At 32.3% G+C, this 12,708-nt stretch overlaps 3 long non-coding RNA genes across 3 annotated transcripts; 2 read left to right on the forward strand and 1 right to left on the reverse strand.

The window, feature by feature from the left end:
* Nucleotides 1-102: 102 nt before the first annotated feature.
* On the reverse strand, nt 103-2,680 carry LOC146930804 (uncharacterized). The gene is made up of 2 exons (XR_015006483.1): nt 2,162-2,680; nt 103-444 (listed from the first exon to the last, which is right to left on the reverse strand). It is a non-coding gene; the product is annotated as an uncharacterized LOC146930804 (long non-coding RNA).
* A 548-nt stretch (nt 2,681-3,228) lies between these two features.
* LOC146930805 (uncharacterized) lies at nt 3,229-4,625 on the forward strand. The gene is made up of 2 exons (XR_015006484.1): nt 3,229-3,862; nt 4,391-4,625. It is a non-coding gene; the product is annotated as an uncharacterized LOC146930805 (long non-coding RNA).
* Nucleotides 4,626-7,878: 3,253 nt separating this feature from the next.
* On the forward strand, nt 7,879-9,854 carry LOC146930806 (uncharacterized). Its single transcript, XR_015006485.1, has 3 exons — nt 7,879-8,254; nt 8,341-8,442; nt 9,570-9,854. It is a non-coding gene; the product is annotated as an uncharacterized LOC146930806 (long non-coding RNA).
* Nucleotides 9,855-12,708: the final 2,854 nt, after the last annotated feature.

Genomic DNA, 12,708 nt, shown 5'->3' on the forward strand with positions numbered 1-12,708 from the left:
ATGTAAGATCTATTATATGGGTTAAAGGGACAAACATGATACATAAATTTACTTTAGTGACATCTAATAATTATGCTAATATATTGAGGAATTTCGTGCAACAGAAGAATTGTTAAAAACTATTTATTTGATGTAAACATTGGATGTGGTTTTTACTATATGAAGTGATCAAGCAATTCACCATGTAACACTCATACCAGACGTATCTAGAAAGTCTGGCACGTGCGTTTTATTTAGTACTGGATACATTAAAATATACAACAATAAAAAAAAAACTCCGAATGAATTTATATACAACATAACACGTTCGTACAAAAACAATACATCATATCATGTCTAATAAATAAATTACATCCTTGAGATCCATATTCTTCATGCTTCGGGTACGAACGAGCTCTTGCTGAAAAATCCATCCGGCTACTACCTTGACGTCCAACCTGATATCTGAAACAAGTAAGGATTGGGATGAGACATAATGTCTCAGTGAGCTCCGCCTAATCCTAGGCTATAGGCAACCTCAAGGGAAACCTACGGTCACCACGTGTCTACTTTACAACCTGACGGTTGATTATACGTGTGTGGGGACTTGCATGCTTAGACGGTGGTGCATACTAGGACCGTCATAATCTTATCTTACTTGTTATAGGCTTCACTTCCTATACATGTCATGGCGGTCAAGGGGGAAATCTAGGACCGCATTGCCAAGTATACGATCTACGTATCAAGGCCTAACCTAACATAATCATGACATAAATCTAAACCGGACGATTAGGGGAAACCTAAGATCGTCATCGGTAACATGTTCTGTACTTGCTTTATTTCATGCCTTATACTTGTCCTATAGCATCTAATGCTCTTGTTCTTGAACTTATTCATGCATGGAAATAAATCTTGCATTTCATAACATAATCATAATCATGAGAAACATAATCGTAGCTAAGTTCATTCATTAGGTTAGCGTTGAACAAACAATTATTATCTTGATTCATTTTACGGATGGTCCCGGGTGGAGTAACCCCGAGATCAATCCCATACATGACCGATGTACGTACATCGGACTCCCTCGGTGTCGTGTGGGTCCCTTGCGGCTTAAACTGTTCCCCTTAGGTCGAGAACCTCCCGTATCCCCCTAGCGTGGATAACAAGAGACACGAGCACCTACGTCTTGCTTATTTCAGTGACATGCGGGTCCCTTACGGCTTGAATCGTTCCCCTTAGATCGAGAACCTCTTGTATCCCCCTGATGTGGATAGCAAGAGACATGCCACCTACTTATTAGTCATGGTCTTGTCGTATACATAAATTAAACATGTACATACTTGATCGTTTACCTCGGAACCTTAATCGAACCGATTAGTGGTAAACTCTTACTTGTTCATATACATACCTAATCATGGTGGAGTGATTGACTAATCAACCCACACTTACATACATGCTATCTTATCCTTAATCATGTGCGAATATAGTATACTTCGCGTCTTATCATCCTAGGGATCTTGCTAACTAGCTAGTTCTCAACGACTATGTCGAGGCTCTAATTTTTCCCTTGCTTAAAGAATAATTTGCTACCCGATTCATGACTTATTCTCTCGTATGCCATGCCTTACTAACATGCTTATTACTTGCCTTATATCATAAAAATCATGCTTTCTTTGATCATCATTTAGGACCTTGGTTTGAGGGGTTTACTTTCATAAAAGACTGCTTAAGAAAAATCCTCGCGAAAACTGCCAAAAACTGCATGAACGAGCAAACAGTGCAGAATGCACCATTTGCTCGCCTAGGCGAGTAAGTTTATGGGGGAGGCGAGCAGCTGCTCGCCATGGCGAGTAGAAGGCGAGCAGAACCCCCTGTTCGACCTTCTAACTCGCTGTGGTGAGTAATAGCTCGCCGTGGCGAGTTATAACCGTCCAGAACCCCTAAAAATGGTATTTTTGACCCAAAAACCTCAAATCAAGTGTCCCTAAGTGTTTTGAAACATATTTGATCATAGGAAACTTGTAAAACATTCATTTGGCAAGTATAAACATGTTTTGTAAACATGGCAAGTAAAAGGGCAACTAACACAATACATATTCCTAGACTTTTCATAGTTTTCACATTAATCATGAATGGCATAAACATAATCCCAAAGGGTGGGAAAGCTATCTATGGAACTCACCTAAACATAACCTTGCTAATTCTTCAAGCTCCAAGCTCAAGCCATCAAACCCTAGTTTTTGCTTCCTACTTTGAATCTTTTCTTCTTTAATTCTTAACCTTCAAGAAACCATACCATGCTCAAATTCATGTTCCAATCCTCACCTTCCCAAAACCCTAGCCTCTTGATCAATAACCAAACCCTAGCTTCCACAATCACATACCCTTGAGAACCAAAGAGAAGGAAGAGTTCAATCCAAACCCTAGTTGCTTCTTGCTTATTAAGTTGCTAAAAATCCATGCTTAGTTCACTTCTAACAAACTTGGGAGAATTGTTTCAAAAGAGGAGAGATGGGTTGAACTTCATGAGAGGTGGAAAAAGAGGAATCAATCCTTAACCAAGCTTCTAATTGTACAAGAGATCATGTGGGAGAAATATTAGTTCACTTGTCATGGAGAGGAAGAAGATTTGGTGGGGAGGAAGAGAAGAGAAGGCGTGAGAAGGAAGAGAGAAGGGAGAGCAAAATCCAATTCAAAACCTAGAGAGAGAAAGTCAAAGAGGAAATGAGATATTTTGCCCCAAAATCAAATAAATATCCTTTCCACGTGAAATTACCAAAATGCCCTTGCCTCAACCGTGTTTAAAACGACTCTGATACTTTCCCCGTATAAAGCTGACATCTTACAAAATATTTCCATTAACTTACTTTCCATGAATTAAATGCATCTGACACAGTCGACTGGTAATATCTCGATGCTGTCAGGCGGGATATTACACACCATTTGTTATATACAAAGTTAAAACATAAATAAAAATATGGCTGGAATTCTCAAGCTTTTTTATATTGCAATCATTTATGTTTCTTTGTTTCTTGTTCTAATCGGGGGTCAAGGTAAGCTCTTTCTCAAAAAATTTATCGTAGACACAATATTTCAATCATATATAGTAATGTTTTCTTATCCTTATTTTACATTGCAGATGGCTGTAAATCTTACTTCGATTGCTTGAGAAAATATCCTGGTGAAAATGAAGATACTTTGCACTGCATTGGCGGTGATTGTGTGTGCATTACCAATTAGGGTAAAAAAAATTACTTTTTTTTTCCATTCGGCTAAGCCTTTTTATTTTATTTTCTCATTTTAATATTGTTACTCTTATAATTTGTCCCAAACTTTCATGTAATTATCTAACTTTGCAATTTGTTTGATCGCATTATATATATATATATATATATATATATATATATATATATATATATATATATATATATATATATTCGAAAAATGAGTACAGGGGGTACTCTAACAACACAATAAAATTCGAAGCCTCATAAAAGAGAATCATTTTAAATAGGGACTAAGAGTCTAGAAACATCAGAATAATGGGATAGAAGTAAGTAAAACACACAAATAAACCACCGTTCATCCTTGACTCAATATCATACATCCTTCGTAAAGTTCCTTTCAAATCATTCCTAGCTATTTTATGCATGCTAAACTAAATCCTGACATTGAAACTGATAAATCTAAATGTTATAAGTCTATTAGAGTTCAGAATTTGGGCCAGAATTAACCACTATAGTGTCATCTAGCCATGTTCAAAATAATGACAATACCATTTCTAAAAGAGGAGACCAATAATCAACCTTGTTCATCCATAAACAAGATAGTGGCATAACATCAATGAATTCTTGTTGAATTCTCCACCAATAATCTCTACAAGGTTTGGTAACTTGATTTATAAAAATGACTAACTAATCATTTTTTTAAAGATATAGTCATGTTACCGTATTCATTCATATACATAACGTTAGTCAATTTTCATACCCGTAGTCCATGTTCAAGATATTCATATTTTTCCCTAATAATACAATTTATGATTCCTTGATGTTACGGCATATTTATAAAGTCGAGAAACTCTGACTAGTTGTCTAACATTCTAACACTAGTGAGAGTGTGATGTTTTAAAGTTCACCCTGATGATGTTCTTCTTTTACTTCCCTTTTCCCCCTATTATAATTTCTTAAGTATGAGTTATTGATACGACATACATGTTGTAGGCGTGTAGGAACTGCTCATTTGATATATGTTTCTCTTGTTCAATTTTTTGTACCCCTAAGATGGTTTCTAATAATAAAAAGTTATTCGTGTATTTGTTTCTATGCATTGTTATTGTTGTACCACTTTAAGTGTCGTATAACATTTCTCACCCCTTATTTCTATGCATTTCTTTTCTATTCATTATAAGCAGGTTATCCACACGACAAGACTGAGAAGTAGAATCAAGGCGTTTGTGTACTAGAATAAAGCGGAAAATTATTCTCTCACCTATATTATGTTGTTCTTTAAAGTTTGTTGGATTATTGTGTATGTTTAAATTGAGTTCTAGGCTCTGATGTTGTGACATCAGGACTGAGTTTAATAATATGTACTTGACTTATTTTGTTGGATCTTGAGAAAATATTACATATTTTATTTTATTATGAGGATAATTGTAAGGCTCTAAGATGGAAAAATACTGTATGTTCAATTATGACATTGAGTTGGTACTTGTCATGATGATGTTATATCTTTTTTTTCTGACGAAAAATGACGATTTGGTATCTTAGACTACATAAAATTTATAATGGCTAAGTTAATATAAGACATTTTTTTTTGGTGGTGTCCGGAGATCGAACCCCAGACCTTGCATATATTATGCATTATCCATACTAGCTTAGCTAAGCTCACGGGACAGTTAATATAAGACATTAACAATAGAGTTTAAAACTTCAAAATATGGACCCTATAAAAATCTAGAAATCTATTTGTCTAACATTAACAATATTTTTTATAATTCGGAGCGTGTTTTTAAGTTTCGGTTTCTAGAATCTATAACTCTTGATATGATTAAAATACCATGTGAAGGCTATGTTTCTTTTTCAACATTCTAAGCCTCGCGTTAAACTAAAGAAAAAACATGCTATGAAAAATGTATGGTTCATCAAAGAAATGAATGCATAGACAGATTGTAAAATTTATTAGCTAAAAATCAATATAATATATCAAATAACTTCTATTTTTTTTTGGTCAAGAATAATTGCTAATATTAAATAATGACTAAAAACAAAGGATAACTTGTCGGTTTCGCTAAAAATTAATATCTTTGCATGAAAGTTGTTTCTTAATCATGTTTCGACTAAGGATAACTTGGTAAGGAGGCATATTATTGCTCTAGCTGATCACAAAATTTCAGCAGGCTGTGGATTGTTAGAAAACATATACAATTTATTTATTAAATGTTACTTTTATGGTCGGCTTTGGTCTCTAGTTTCATGTGGGTTAGGTTTCTCAACGAAAACTCATGGTAACTTATTGGTTCAATACTATATCACTATCAGTGGTTTGGGTCATTTGGAAAGCGAGAAATAGGAGTATTATTGAACACAAGGATGAAAGATCTTTAAGTGAAAAGGTTAAGCTTCAGTCCTTTTGGTGGTTAAAATCGACATATGTTGCGTACGATTTTGATTATCATTTATGGAGGCCTAATCTTATTATTTGCTTAATTGTTGTTTCCTACCTCTTTTTTTTCTTTCCAGTTGTTTGGAGTTTCTTGTAATGTAACTTTGTACTTTTGATAAGTCAATTTGATACATCTTGCGTCAGAGGGACTTTGTTTGTGTATGTGTGTTTCTTTTTGGTATATTAAAAAAGAACTAATGACCAAAGACAATAAAAAAAAACTAATGACCAAAGACAACTAAGATAAATAAGGAAATAAACATCTTATTAAATTTATGAACTAAAAATCAATAAAATATATAAAATGATGTCCTCTCTCTCTCCCACTCTCTCTCTCTCTCCCTATCTCACTATTATGAACGGCTATATCAGAAATAAAATTATTGAAATAATGGTAACCATGTTTGAACTATACAAGCAACATTTTTAATTAAGATCTATTCGATGGGCTAAATGGACTAATGATACGTAAATATACTTTAGTATCATCTAATAATTATTTTTTTTTTGGTGGTGACCGGAGTTCGAACCATGGCCCTTGCATATATTATGTATTGTCCATACCAACTAAGTTTAGCTCACGAGGACATCTAATAATTATTCTAATTTTAATCATCATTTTTTGGCAATGACAAAATTTAGAAAATAATTCAATTTATTACTAACTATTATTCAATATTGAAGTAATCCCGAAAGCAAATCGAAATTGATCAACTAATGAAAAAAACATCAACGAAATTGATCCCTTTGGTTTTAAAAAGTTAAATTTTTTTATTCTTTTACTATGTATGCCTCGTAGATGATAAAGGAAATGACCCTTGATCTTTTCTCAATCTCAATCCAATTCATTTACCATAATTCATTATATAAATAATGACAAATTAAAATAATCATCTCCGTTTTAATTGGTTTTTCTATCATGGAGAAATTATGGTTCCAATAAAAAAAGAAGGGTTAATAGGTCTTTATCCCCCTGTAATATAGGTCATTTATGGTTTTACACCCTGTAAAAGAAAAATTATTCACCCCCTGTAAAATATATTTTTTTTTCTTTACCCCCCTAATAGGCTAAACAAAAACGAAAATTTCTTGAAAAAAAATATAAAATTGGTTTTTGTTTGGCCTATTAGGGGGGTAAGTAAAATGAAAAATTATTTTACAGGGGTTGAATCAAAAAAAAAAATTACAGGGGAGATAACCGAATATGACCTATATTACAGGGGGGGTAAAGACATATAGACCCAAAAAACAAATAGAGAAGAATAAAAAAGAAGTGGTGAAGAAAGAAAAAAGAAAGCAAAGGGAGAAGAATAAAAATATAATCAATTAAAAGCAATTAATTAGTTTTCCATTTTGAGGTGATGAGTGTTAACTCCGTGAGGGGTGCGTATAATTTGCTCACTATTCAGGACCCTCATGGTGTAGAAGCTATTTCAGACTTAATTTGGCAGAAACAGGTTCCCTTTAAGGTCTCTGTTTTCGCTTAGAGGCTTATTCGTAATAGGTTACCAATTAAGGACAATTTGGTGATATGCAACATCATTTCTCATGACTCTCAATTTTGTGTCACTGGCTGCGGTGGATTGGAAATAGCACATCACTTGTTTCATTCTTGCATTCCTTTCGCCCCTTTGTGGTGCATGGTTAGGTCGTGGATTGGTATATCTTCAGCTGATTCGGATTTGTTGCAGGATCATCTTGTTCAGTTTATCCATTCTTCTGGAGGATTATGAGTTCGTCGTTCATTCTTGCAACTTATTTGGGTATGTTGTGTTTGGGTTATGTGGAATGAGCAGAACAATAGAGTTTTCAAGGCTAAGGAAAACACAATTCATCAGATGTTAGATAAAGTCAAATTACATTCGTTTTTGTGGTTGAAAGCTTATAATGTCAATCTTGGGTTAAAGTCTCATATGTGGTGGCTAAGCCCTTTTGTTTGTATGGGCATCGGCTAAGTTTTCTTGTGTTCTTTTGTTTTTGGTTTCGTGTTGACCGTAAAATTTTGAGGTTCTTTCTGCCACACCTTGTGCTAGCAAGGACTCTCAGTTGGTGTTAAGATGATCCATTTTTGCTTGTTCAAAAGAAAACTAAAGTCAACTGTATCATTTAATATTAATTAATCTAAGTCATTAATAGATAAAAGAACTAAAGGCCAAGATTTAGAGTAAGTAAATAAACTTACATTCGAGTCAAAATATCCCCCTTCAATATATATATATATACACACACACACACGTTTTGGAATGCAAGATAAGAAATATAAAAGTTATTGAATATTCATAAATAGGTTTTAACAATAATTACAAGCAACATTTTTATGTAAGATCTATTATATGGGTTAAAGGGACAAACATGATACATAAATTTACTTTAGTGACATCTAATAATTATGCTAATATATTGAGGAATTTCGTGCAACAGAAGAATTGTTAAAAACTATTTATTTGATGTAAACATTGGATGTGGTTTTTACTATATAAAGTGATCAAGCAAGTCACCATTTGTTATATACAAAGTTAAAACATAAATAAAAATATGGCTGGAATTCTCAAGCTTTTTTATATTGCAATCATTTATGTTACTTTGTTTCTTGTTGTAATCGGGGGTCAAGGTAAGCTCTTTCTCAAAAAAATTATCGTAGACACAATATTTCAATCATATATAGTAATGTTTTCTTATCCTTATTTTACATTGCAGATGGCTGTAAATCTTACTTCGATTGCTTGAGAAAATATCCTGGTCAAAATGAAGATACTTTGCACTGCATTGGCGGTGATTGTGTGTGCATTACCCATTCGGGTAAAAAATTTACTTTTTTTTTATTCGGCTAAGCCTTTTTATTTTATTTTCTCATTTTAATATTGTTACTCTTATAATTTGTCCCAAACTTTCATGTAATTATCTAACCTTGCAATTTGTTTGATCGCATTATATATATATATATTCGAAAAATGAGTACAAGGGGTACTCTAACAACACAATAAAATTTGAAGCCTCATAAAAGAGAATCATTTTAAATAGGGACTAAGAGTCTAGAAACATCAGAATAATGGGATAGAAGTACGTAAAACACACAAATAAACCACCGTTCATCCTTGACTCAATCATATCATACATCCTTCGTAAAGTTCCTTTCAAATCATTCCTAGCTATTTTATGCATGCTAAACTAAATCCTGACATTGAAACTGATAAATCTAAATGTTATAAGTCTATTAGAGTTCAGAATTTGGGCCAGAATTGACCACTATAGTGTCATCTAGCCATGTTCAAAATAATGACAATACCATTTCTAAAAGAGGGGACCAATAATCAACCTTGTTCATCCATAAACAAGATAGTGGCATAACATCAATGAATTCTTGTTGAATTCTCCACCAATAATCTCTACAAGGTTTGGTAACTTGATTTATAAAAATGACTAACTAATCATTTTTTTTAAAGATATAGTCATGTTACCGTATTCATTCATATACATAACGTTAGTCAATTTTCATACCCGTAGTCCATGTTCAAGATATTCATATTTTTCCCTAATAATACTATTTATGATTCCTTGATGTTACGGCATATTTATAAAGCCGAGAAACTCTGACTAGTTGTCTAACATTCTAACACTAGTGAGAGTGTGATGTTTTAAAGTTCACCCTGATGGATGATGTTCTTCTTTTACTTCCCTTTTCCCCCTATTATAATTTCTTAAGTATGAGTTATTGATACGACATACATGTTGTAGGCTTGTAGGAACTGCTCATTTGATATATGTTTCTCTTGTTCAATTTTTTGTACCCCTCAGATGGTTTCTAATAATAAATAGTTATTCGTGTATTTGTTTCTATGCATTGTTATTGTTGTACCACTTTAAGTGTCGCATAACATTTCTCACCCCTTATTTCTATGCATTTCTTTTCTATTCATTATAAGCAGGTTATCTACACGACAAGACTGAGAAGTAGAATCAAGGCGTTTGTGTACTAGAATAAAGCGGAAAATTATTCTCTCACCTATATTATGTTGTTCTTTAAAGTTTGTTGGATTATTGTGTATGTTTAAATTGAGTTCTAGGCTCTGATGTTGTGACATCAGGACTGAGTTTAATAATATGTACTTGACTTATTTTGTTGGATCTTGAGAAAATATTACATATTTTATTTTATTATGAGGATAATTGTAAGGCTCTAAGATGGAAAAATATTTTATTTTGAGTTATGACATTGAGTTGGTACGTGTCATGATGATATCTTTTTTTCTGACGAAAAATGACGATTTGGTATCTTAGACTACATAAAATTTATAATGGCTAAGTTAATATAAGACATTTTTTTTTTTGTGGTGTCCGGAGTTCGAACCCCAGACCTTGCATATATTATGCATTGTCCGTACTAGCTTAGCTAAGCTCACGGGACAGTTAATATAAGACATTAACAATAGAGTTTAAAACTTCAAAATATGGATCCTATAAAAATCTAGAAATCTATTTGTCTAACATTAACAATATTTTTTATAATTCGGAGCGTGTTTTTGAGTTTCGGTTTCTAGAATCTATAACTCTTGATATGATTAAAATACCCTGTGAAGGCTATGTTTCTTTTTCAACATTCTAATCCTCGCGTTAAACTAAAGAAAAAACATGCTATGAAAAATGTATGGTTCATCAAAGAAATGAAAGCATAGACAGATTGTAAAATTTATTAGCTAAAAATCAATATAATATATCAAATAACTTCTCTTTTTTTTTGGTCAAGAATAATTGCTAATATTAAATAATGACTAAAAACAAAGGATAACTTGTCGGTTTCGCTAAAAATTAATATCTTTGCATGAAAGTTGTTTCTTAATCATGTTCCGACTAAGGATAACTTGGTAAGGAGGCATATTATTGCTCTAGCTGATCACAAAATTTCAGCAGGCTGTGGATTGTTAGAAAACATATACAATTTATTTATTAAATGTTACTTTTATGGTCGGCTTTGGTCTCTAGTTTCATGTTGGTTAGGTTTCTCAACGAAAACTCATGGTAACTTATTGGTTCAATACTATATCACTATCAGTGGTTTGGGTCATTTGGAAAGCGAGAAATAGGAGTATTATTGAACACAAGGATGAAAGATCTTTAAGTGAAAAGGTTAAGCTTCAGTCCTTTTGGTGGTTAAAATCGACATATGTTGCGTACAATTTTGATTATCATTTATGGAGGCCTAATCTTATTACTTGCTTAATTGTTGTTTCCTACCTCTTTTTTTTCTTTCCAGTTGTTTGGAGTTTCTTGTAATGTAACTTTGTACTTTTGATAAGTCAATTTGATACATCTTGCGTCAGAGGGACTTTGTGTGTGTGTGTGTGTGCGCGCTTCTTTTTGGTATATTAAAAAAGAACTAATGACCAAAGACAATAAAAAAAAAAAACTAATGACCAAAGACAACTAAGATAAATAAGGAAATAAAACAGTAAAATATAGAGTATCATCTCATTAAGGGTATTATTCCTATAAAAAAAAATTGCCACCATTCTCAACTATCAATTCTCTTTTATCCATTGGCTATCAATGACTAATCTAAACCAGAGAAATTTGTTAGCCACCTTTAAATATAAGGTCTCCCCTTATTAAACATTTTATTTAACCAAAAAATTAAAAACGAACATAAATTTATTGATACCAACATAAACCCCCACCCCTTCAGTTGATACAGTGATATGATCGGTGTTCAATTAATAAAATCAAGAGAAAACTAGGTACTAATATTTATTTGAATTTATCTTACAATATGTAATTCTAAATATGATTAAAATACCTCATAAAGTTTATGTTTCATCCCAACCTCGCCTTAAACTAATGAAAAAACAAGCTACGAAAAATGAATGGTTCATCAAGAAAATAAAAGCATAAACATCTTATTAAATTTATGAACTAAAAATCAATAAAATATATAAAATGATGTCCTCTCTCTCCCACTCTCTCTCTCTCTCTCCCTATCTCACTATTATGAACGGCTATATCAGAAATAAAATTATTGAAATAATGGTAACCATGTTTGAACTATACAAGCAACATTTTTAATTAAGATCTATTCGATGGGCTAAATGGACTAATGATACGTAAATATACTTTAGTATCATCTAATAATTATTCTTTTTTGGTGGTGACCGGAGTTCGAACCATGGCCCTTGCATATATTATGTATTGTCCATACCAACTAAGTTTAGCTCACGAGGACATCTAATAATTATTCTAATTTTAATCATAATTTTTTGGCAATAACAAAATTTAGAAAATAATTCAATTTATTACTAACTATTATTCAATATTGAAGTAATCCCGAAAGCAAATCGAAATTGATCAAGTAATGAAAAAAACATCAACAAAATTGATCCCTTTTGTTTTAAAAAGTTAAAAAATTTTATTCTTTTACTATGTATGCCTCGTAGATGATAAAGGAAATGACCCTTTGATCTTTTCTCAATCTCAATCCAATTCTTTTACCATAATTCATTATATAAATAATGACAAATTAAAATAATCATCTCCATTTTAATTGGTTTTTCTATCATGGAGAAATTATGGTTCCAATAAAAAAAACAAGGGTTAATAGGTCTTTATCCCCCTGTAATATAGGTCATTTCTGGTTTTACACCCTGTAAAAGAAAAATTATTCACCCCCTGTAAAACATATTTTTTTTTGCTTTACCCTCCTAATAGGCTAAACAAAAACGAAAATTTCTTGAAAAAAAATATAAAATTGGTTTTTGTTTGGCCTATTAGGGGGGGGTAAGTAAAATAAAAAATTATTTTACAGGGGGTGAATCAAAAAAAAATTACAGGGGAGATAACCGAATATGACCTATATTACAGGGGGTAAAGACATATAGACCCAAAAAACAAATAGAGAAGAATAAAAAAGAAGTGGTGAAGAAAGAAAAAAGAAAGCAAAGGGAGAAGAATAAAAATATAATCAATTAAAAGCAATTAATTAGTTTTCCATTTTGAGGTGATGAGTGTTAACTCCGTGAGGGGTGCGTATAATTTGCTCACTATTCAGGACCCTCATGGTGTGGAAGCTATTTCAGA

The sequence above is a fragment of the Medicago sativa genome, chromosome 4, assembly GCF_051527215.1.
Source record: "Medicago sativa cultivar Bolivia chromosome 4, Bolivia_mono, whole genome shotgun sequence".
Classification (NCBI taxonomy): Eukaryota; Viridiplantae; Streptophyta; class Magnoliopsida; order Fabales; family Fabaceae; genus Medicago; species Medicago sativa.